The sequence below is a fragment of the Pollicipes pollicipes genome, unplaced genomic scaffold, assembly GCF_011947565.3.
Source record: "Pollicipes pollicipes isolate AB1234 unplaced genomic scaffold, Ppol_2.1 Scaffold_667;HRSCAF=761_pilon_pilon_pilon, whole genome shotgun sequence".
NCBI lineage: Eukaryota > Metazoa > Arthropoda > Thecostraca > Pollicipedomorpha > Pollicipedidae > Pollicipes > Pollicipes pollicipes.
In genome coordinates this window covers 12,926-14,100 of record NW_023596920.1, presented here as the reverse complement: position 1 = coordinate 14,100, position 1,175 = coordinate 12,926, and positions in this window count along the sequence as shown.

Sequence of the window (1,175 nt, the reverse complement as noted above, 5' to 3'; positions counted from 1 at the left end):
GACAAGGTGTCTGGGCTCACAGGTCATGTGGCTGTGGGCTGCCGAATATAACGCCAAGAAATTTACCGATTTTAATGCATGAGTCATGCAGCGTGACATCAATCATCGTCACTTAAAGCCACCGCCAAACTCAACGCGTGTACAAAGACTGCGCCATGGTGGCTTGACTTACTGCGCGACTTCACTTCGTTTCGCAGTGCGGCAAAGCAGAGAAATTGCCTCACGCTCTAGTCGAGTCCAAAGCATGTTAAGCGCACACGGTTATGCCCTTACGTAGCTTTCTCGTTCAGACTTGTTCGTGTTGAAAAAGGTTCACCAAGAATATGTGAGGTGGGTTTATCGGACGCAACAGCTATTGATTTCCACTTGAACATTACAAACACATGAGCGTTATTTCCGCGTCATAATACGTGTAGAGACTGCGGCTTCATCCGCAGTTTCAGATAGGTGTGACCGACGTGTGGCTCGTGTAAGTAGAGTAAATGGTGCGTGTGGGGACTGTTAGCAGATATTACTTACAACGGAGCGTCATCTGCACCAAAGGCGCCGGCAGCTTTCAGTAATATCTTACCAACTTTCTAGTGGTAAGATATTACCAAAACGGATTCGGATTCGTAGTCGGAGTCGCCGCGCCAGAGCCTTGCATTTAAGCTGGCGCCAGAATAGAGTCAAAGTCGCAAAATTGAACTGACTTTGACTCTGACTCTACCGTATCTTCGTCCGCGGGATGTTGAGTAAGTCGGCCCGAAGCTACGTCACCCAGAGCCACGTGACACAGGACCACGTGACCCGAGCCAAGCGACCTGGGGCCAAACCCAAAGACAAGTGACACTAGACGTTCTGCTTTCGGCTCCGAGAGTGGGGAGGGCATGGAAGTGTGCAGGTGTGAAGGGAAACATAACGGAATCATCTATGATTCCGACCGGCTGACCCGTTAAATGAGCAGTCGAAGTAAAAAAAAACGCGAGACGAAAGCCAAGAAAACAAAACAGCAGCAGGCAACGACCAAATGCAAGCGGACGAAAATTGTCATGCCAGCAACCAACGCGCAACACGACACCTGCATGTTTTGTGGCAAACCAGCAAAAGAAGCCTGGTCCAAGTGCTCATTCTGATGAGTCCACGAGCTGTTTACCAATGACTGCACTTCACGCAGTTGTCTGACTTCTGTCGTC